Here is a 6,848-nt window from a genome sequence, read left to right as displayed (position 1 = left end):
TGACTAGCAGTCCTACAGTAAACAAATGTTTTCTTCCAAGACAAGAGACATTTTATTCTACATTATTTTTATGTTCTACAGATTGTATGAGAAAAATGCCCATTACCAATAGCATATTACTGTGTAGAAGCAGCTGGATGATATTATATCAAAGTGTAGGTTAATGTAAGTGTTTAAGTGCAAACTTGAACTTTGGCAACCCCAGCTGAGCACATCATCTAAGGCAGCATTGGATTTACCCAAACACATTAAAGCCATTTTCTTTGGGTACATTAAAAGGGAACCAGAAATCAGATAAATAATAAATTAATGTAACTTGTCCTGTCCAGGTGTGCATGCTGGTCAGCGAACTGGGGTTATGATAGAATACAATAATAATCTGTTTTCATAATCTACGGCTCCTGTACGGACTCCTCACTGCGGTACAAGCGCGGTGTTCGTTCTTACATGTGTTTTCACTGCTTCCACACTGATCCCTGAACACTGAACTAACTTCAATGTAAATTAGCCCATTGATATGTAATAGGTACTGGATGCTGTACTCAAAAATGATGCCCTCTCACCTAAATGGAAAAAAAAGTATTACAGCCTCCGGATTTGCTTCCATGTCGTACGGCCCACTAGACATGTGCACCAGTGTTTCCCTTGACATTATAATGTCACACAAATAAAACTCACCTGGAGAGAGTAAAAACGGACCTTGTTTGCAGTTGCATCCTGCCATCTGTTTTAGAGGTGTCTGTTTTATAATGGTGGCCTGTAGACAACATGTTTTTTTTGTTGCAATACTATAAAAGGGCACTTTTGTTAAATTGGTGGTAATGTTGGGTGGCAGCACCGCATCCAACTCTCTTCATACAGCCATGCAAAAAGGTGTCCTATGCACTTAATGGATACTTAATATATAGTTTAAAAGGTTTTCTTCTTGAACTGAGTCAGATGGACACATTAAAAACGTAGGTTTACCTTTAAGTAAACTGAACACTGCGGGAGAATAAAAAGCTTGGCGTGCATTAGCAGAAGGGAGGCAGGAACTAATATGAGAAAATCAGTCGGACAATTACAAAGGTGTAACCAGTAAAATCTAAAACATTTTTGCTGAGTGGAAAATTTGCTCTCTCGCCGTAGAGCAGGGGTGTCAAACTTGTTTTCACCCCGGGCCACATCAGCATTATGGTTGCCCTCAAAGGGCCGGTTGTAACTGTAAGACTGTATAAATGTAACTACTCCCTAACATATTGTTAAATAACTGTCTCTGCATTTGATTATTGTTTATTCAAGTGTAAAAATATTGTACATGCATTTATATAAATGTAAAAAAATATATGTAAGCACATTTCTCTGTTATTATAACATAAATCCATTTAATTTATCAAAAATCAAACTTTTAAAGTGAATAACAAAGACAAATGTCATCAAACACAAGTTATTACATTAACTTTGTTCAAAACTTTTTTTGTCACCGTTGAGAGGGACACAACTATGGTACAACACATAATTGTGAGCTGCTAAGAACGTGTGTGACAGATATGGCATTTTACAAAAACAAATGGCTGCAGACAGACTTGCAGAGAGCGTAATACCAACTAATGAGAGACGGTTTTGATTACAGGAAACATTTGGCTGTATGAACACACACCTGTAAACACACTGAATACTTTGCTACACATACAAAATAGTATATGTAATTCACTCAAACTAACAATAAGACTTGTCTCAGTTCACAACTATATTGGTCAAGTTCCAGGTGAAGTTGATGAGGTGACACTGCAGGGCCTTGAACACACCGAGTAGATCCTTCCTCACCCGAGGACACCGTATCACACACCATCCTCATCCACTGATCATGTTCTGAAAATAACAACAAACACAAAACAAAATGCAAGCACAGCCATTCAGTTTCACACATATTACACTGTACTTGTTCTTGGTTGAAATACATGTTATTATACTTTTAATTCAGATTTTTAAAAATGCTTACCTGTTTGTTTGCTGGCCAGATGTCTGACACCGTTTTCCCGTGGTCAGTCTGTCAATGTCTGGCTTTAGGTCTTGTGCTGTAGCAATCTGTAAAACAGCGTGGAAGTTGTCATCGGTGATGCATGATCTGTGCTTGGTCTTGTTTAGATTCATTATTGAAAACATCTGTTCGCACAGATCGGTGCTCCCGAACATGGACAGAACACGGGCAGCATGAAGTCGGAGCTGTGGCATCAAAGCAGGGAGCAGTAGACGGTAAAAGTCCTCCATTGCAGCATCCTGGAACTTTGCTCTCAGGCCATGGTCATTATATCATCCAGTACTGTACACTGCAAAACAGCATATACTTTTATTTTAAGACAATCACATGCCTTTCAAGCTCTCGCGGGCCACATAAAACGACGTGCCAGGCCAGATTCGGCCCGCGGGCCCTGAGTTTGACACGTGTGCCGTAGAGTATAGCTGAATAAATCGTGTGACTCCAGGTATAAGAGCTACATTCAAGGAGGAATTATGTTGGTTCTTTTTTAAAAAAAAAAAAAAAATTTAGATGAAGGTAAAAGCAAAAACAGGGTAATACAGAGAAACAAGGAGAATAATACGTCTTTTATATTTCTTGCGAAGTCTTTCTTCATGGACCAGGAAGTGTTTCCTGCCAACTGATCCAACAGATGTTTTATGTGTGTGTTTCTGCTGTGGAAGGCTTGTGTGGGAAGGCTGGGTGGGATAAAGCCCTTCCTTCTCAAGAGAGCTCCAAAGTTTTTACACATGGTGGCTTTATCTCCCACACGTAGGCAGCACTGACGCTGATGTGCACAGGCACGCACGCGCACACACACTCACACACGCACACACACACACACACACGCGCGCACACACACATCCAGGACACTTACAGCTGTGTACCAGATGGGTCAGCAGTCCTCTGGTGAATCATACAATCTCTATGACTTAACCGTTGCACAAAGACAGTAGCAAAACAGCACATTTTCCATATTACCACCTCCTCCCTACTGCTGCACCAACTCCCACCCCCATCTGTATTTTAGGTTCCCTCTCTCTCTCTCTCGCACATGTACTCCCCTCTTTCTTTTGACTGCTTAAGGATTTCTTTGTCTGCATCCATATCTCACTTTCTCTGGTTTCTATTATAGTCTCCTCTGTGGTTTATTCCATCTCACCATGTCTGTTATTGTGTTTCTCTTTCCATCGTTCCTCTCTGTTGCAGTTCACTTTCCTGTATTGAATTCAGTCCTCCTCTGTTGACCTCTTTTAGGTCCCCAGTTAGTTGATATTCATCTTATCTTTCTATTTTCCTATTATTTTAGTAAATAAAAAAATCACCTATTTTAAAAAATTAACCCTGCTTCTCATGTTTTGTTGCTCAGTGCCTGGCAGATATGCTCTATCTTCATTTAAAAAAAAAAAATTAAAAAAAAATGGTTCATTATGAGTAAAAATGCTGTTGGCTTCCTTGTCAAGAAGTTGAGAGGATTGATAGCACTCTTGTTGGTTAATGTAAAGCCGGAGGCACAGGTGGTTTATCTCAGCGTGAAGACTTGAAACAGGAAACCAACGATATAGTCCAAGTGTAACAGAATGTTAGCACCTTTTTTTTTAACATCATAACTGCATTATGCAATGCAGCAAGTTGCAGTTGGACAGGGTTATTTGTCCAAATATACTGTAGCTACCTCACAAGGACAACTACGACCAATGAAAATGGTCCTTGTCCAATAAATAGTCCCATATTTACCATTTGGGTTGTAACAAAAATGTTTTCAGTGCAATACAGAAAAAAAGATGCAAAAAGTAATGTTTTTGTCATTCATTCTGATGAATGTTTGTCATTCACCAATGACGTGATAATAATTAACACAAATATTAGTAATAATTTGGACTTTATGCTGTCAAGTATTACAAAAGAGTCAAACTTAATTATGACCTAGTGCAGGACCTTTACATATAAATGAATGTGTGTTATGTTGCAAAACAAGTTCACACAAAGCTGATTAACGCCATCACTGACAGATAAATCCCAACGATCCTTCTTTCGGCCTTACATGCAGCGGTTGTATGGCCAGGAGGTGGCGCTAAAGTCTTCATATAATATTCTATCAGGAGACAAATGAGTTTAGAAATAGTATTAGCAAAACAAATTTGATACCTCTCCCACCCTCTCCTCTCTTCTCCTCTCTTCTCCTCTCCTCCCGTCTCCTCCCCTCTCCTCCCCTCCCCTCTCCTCTCCTCTCTGCTCTCTTGCCGGGAAATGAGGTGATTGATTCTGTTTCAAATCCTGCTGCAAAACAAAGGCAACTGCTGTACACATGCTTCCTGTGTAGAAGGCGCAGGGGATAAAGTTCAGACTCTGTGTGAGTCAGTTGTCCTACAACCCACAGACAAATACACCATTGGGTATTCATATGCAGTGCAAATACTCCCTCTAAAAAAAATTAAAAAAAACATGTACACACATGTGAAAACATACACATACCTCTCACCTTTAGCTTTATTGCTCATAGTTCTTCTCTCACATTTATTGCTGCTTTATTGCATAACTGTTGTGGTTGCCATGCAAGCAAGGACACGTACAGAACAATGTAAAGAACAAAGTGTGCGTCTGTGTGTTTTTCAGTACCTTATGGTGCACACTTGGAGACAGAGGGGAAGCAATAATTGACTGCTCCGTCCTGGCAACAAGCTGTTTTCCTGTCAACATTGCTGTATCTGTTGTGCATGACTGTTTGCGTGTGTGTGTGTGTGTGTGTGTGTGTGTGTGTGTGTGTGTGTGTGTGTGTGTGTGTGTGTGTGTGTGTGTGTGTGTGTGTGTGTGTGTGTGTGTGTGTGTGTGTGTGTGTGTGTGTGTGTGTGTGTGTGAGTGAACTGACCATTCTGCCAAACTGTTTTTCCAGTCAGGAAATGGTGGAGTGTCATTCTCCTGATCATCCTCCGCTACTCCTCCAAACAGTGGAGTTGAAATCTCAACACTAGCCACCGGCTGTCTACCTCTCTATGTCAGTATTTTTTTTTTCTGCTTTTCGCTCCATCCCTCTGATGTCTTTGTGTACTTGTCGTGTGGAGTGATGGATGGTCAGTGAGGGAGTTGGACAAGGAAACATCATATGACAGGATAAGTTAAAGAAAGGAGTATCAGTGATCGGGAGGGGAGGGGAAGACGGGAGAGGAGACAATGACAGACAGAGGTTAGAATTTAGGAAAAGAGAGATCAGAGGAAGACAACGAAGAGGAGACAAAATAAAAGGCGTGTTTTTTTTGGACACATAATGGTGTACACAAGTACTACGTGCAGCAACACAGTAAGTTTCCTTTCTATGACAATCTAATTCAAAGTAGCTAATCAGATAGATAGCACATTATCTCATGCTGAATGAATCCCTGTGACCTGATAATGACAACATTAGGACACATACAATGATATAAAAATGAAACCAGGAGAGACAGCATACACAAAATGAAAGCATACAAAAAAAAGTTATATAGTGTATAATAAAAGTATAACACTGACCAAATAATACCGGTTTGAAACTGAATTATTCATTGATTAAATTGTTAAAATGATAGTGGAATTGAATCGTTTATTTAAAAAAAAAAAAAAAAAAAAAAAGAGAGTCATTGCACAATGAGCTGTCAAGACGGAGAATGAAAACCAACCCCCCCCCTTTTCCCCCTTCTCACCCCCACCACACACACATATACAAATACTCACAAGTCATGTGCTCAAGAGCGCTGCAGTCAGCACTGCCGGCAGAACTACTGCAGATCAGTAATGAGTAAATCATCTGCTCCTAAACTGATTAGAAAAAGAGAGAGAAACGGATTCCTGAGGCCTGAGTGAATGAAACTAAACGCTCGGTCCGACGGAGAAAGGAAAACAGCAGAGTCACTCCACACTGAGAGAGTGTGACAGGCACATCACACGCAGCCAAGTTAAGCTTGGGAAATCTGCTGAAGAGGGAAAGGGAAACACGTGGGCTCTTGGGAACAGAAACTTAAGGAATCATTATCTTTTATACAGGAATAGAAACAGGCCTTTAGGATTCAAAACACGCAGAGCCACATAAAAGACAGAGATTAACACGACAATAAAAATAAAAAAAGTAACAGCTTTTATGTATAGCAGAGCAGGGGATGATATAAATGTGTGGTAAATAATGATGCTTGCTGTAAATATTAAATTGGACGTGGGGGAGGGGTTCTTCTCTCCATGCTGAAGAAGAGGAGATATCTATGGCATTCCTCCCCTCCAGACCTGCTGGGCTGGTTTGTGGGTCATTAAAATTCCTCTTTTCCTCTCCTCACTTCTTCTCCTCTCCAAAGCCACAGTTTCTGCCCCCAGCGACATGTTGGCTCATGTCCACCTGCTTGCCTTTGCCTCTTTACTCCTCTGCTTTCTTTGCCTCTGTGTTATCTCCCTGCTGCAGAGCACACTGCTTTTTCAGTGAGCCAGAAAGACAAATTTCTCTAAAAGTTGTCTCTAGGTTTCTTTCTTGCTGCTTCGTGTCTCCAGCTGCGTCATCCTTTCTCCCTTTTTTTTCTTTTCTATACACAGATGTGATCAGAATATATCGTACTCGTTGGCACAGATCGAGAAAGTCATCCCTCATCTTCATCTCCTTTCACTTCCCTCCAACTTTGTTTTTCTTTTTTGTTCTTCCACTCACCTTCCTCTCCTCAGTGTCTGCTCCCTCGCTCTCCAAAGAAGCGTCTAAGGCGGTATTCTCTGGAGTGTCACTTCTGTTCAAATCTGAGATGATGAGGCAAACAAAGTCGACGTCAAACCTGCCCAGACTCCTTACCATTTGTTTAAGTATCCCCTGCCAGCAACAACAACCACAACAAAAACAGCC

General features: G+C 40.7%; 1 long non-coding RNA gene across 2 annotated transcripts; it reads right to left on the bottom strand.

Annotated features, from left to right (window-relative positions):
• Positions 1 to 1,412: 1,412 nt before the first annotated feature.
• Positions 1,413 to 5,880, bottom strand: LOC138624393 (uncharacterized). Of its 2 annotated transcripts, none has more exons than XR_011311150.1 (3): positions 5,708 to 5,880; positions 1,982 to 2,309; positions 1,413 to 1,851 (listed from the first exon to the last, which is right to left on the bottom strand). It is a non-coding gene; the product is annotated as an uncharacterized lncRNA (long non-coding RNA). The 2 variants fall into 2 exon arrangements; XR_011311151.1 differs by having other exon boundaries at positions 1,982 to 2,067.
• Between the last annotated feature and the right edge of the window lie 968 nt (positions 5,881 to 6,848).

The sequence above is a fragment of the Brachyistius frenatus genome, unplaced genomic scaffold, assembly GCF_029030835.1.
Source record: "Brachyistius frenatus isolate BFR_SWC_R1_liver_20210118 unplaced genomic scaffold, ASM2903083v1 Contig_1, whole genome shotgun sequence".
Lineage (NCBI taxonomy): Eukaryota > Metazoa > Chordata > Actinopteri > Embiotocidae > Brachyistius > Brachyistius frenatus.
The sequence above is the reverse complement of the archived record's forward strand: the minus strand, read 5'-3'. Positions and strand labels throughout refer to the sequence as shown.